Below are 903 nucleotides of genomic sequence, written 5' to 3' on the forward strand. Positions count from 1 at the left end.
TATTATCATCCAGGACAAACAATACCTGCCTCATTATGTTTTAGTAGAAAAGACAAATGCTGTCGTAGTGTACAAAATAAAGAAACAACTAACTGTGCTATGAATTACAAGAATAGGAGTGGCCTAATTAATAGATTTAGTGGCATTCATCGCAATGGCTTTTTTGATACCCAAGTTTCAATTAGCCTGAAACTTGAACATAATTTAAATTTTTGTTATTATTTTCTCTCTGATAGTTTGATATTCTTCAAAGAAGATGTGAATTCATTTTATTATGAAAAATGATGATTTCCATTTAGATCTATGATAAATGAATGTAATGAGAAATTTAATCATTTTCCTAAAGGAAACCTGATCAGTTTTTTAGATGCCATATATCAAGCAGGGCTTGGAAAGTCTAGAAAACACATCAAACCTTCTGAATCGCTGTCGGTTTTGCATAGGATGCCTAAACTATTTTTCCATTTCAAACTAATAAAGAAACAATATAATTCTAAATTATTTTATAGATATGGTGTGCTCAGAGCAGGTGGCCTGAAGAATGGCTTCTCTTTTTATAACACACCCAACAGGAGTTTAGGGTCACTGTGACAAGGGGCACAACACTTGTGCCTTTCCTTTGAGCAAACGTCCCACACCTGTACTCCATACACTTCCACGTGGCTTCTGGACAGCACCAATGGGACAAGGCTGTGCAGCGTTTAGTGAGGGAGGTGGGCATTTTGATCCTGTCCACTGATCCATGGTGCTCCATGGTAGTCCCAGAAGTAAAGACTGAATTTCTAGTGTCAATAATAAAAAATAATAATAAAAACAAACAAAAATAAATTATTTTATAGAAATGTAATGTGGCTGAATAAAAAGTGGCCACATTTCCTGAACATTTTAAAGTTGTATATTAAC

At 34.6% G+C, this 903-nt stretch overlaps 1 non-coding gene across 1 annotated transcript; it reads left to right on the forward strand.

The window, feature by feature from the left end:
• Window positions 1-511: 511 nt before the first annotated feature.
• Window positions 512-640, forward strand: LOC111813194. The gene has a single exon (XR_002818515.1). It is a non-coding gene; the product is annotated as a small nucleolar RNA SNORA11 (small nucleolar RNA).
• Window positions 641-903: the final 263 nt, after the last annotated feature.

This window comes from Octodon degus, unplaced genomic scaffold (assembly GCF_000260255.1).
Source record: "Octodon degus isolate 3935 unplaced genomic scaffold, OctDeg1.0 scaffold00170, whole genome shotgun sequence".
NCBI lineage: Eukaryota > Metazoa > Chordata > Mammalia > Rodentia > Octodontidae > Octodon > Octodon degus.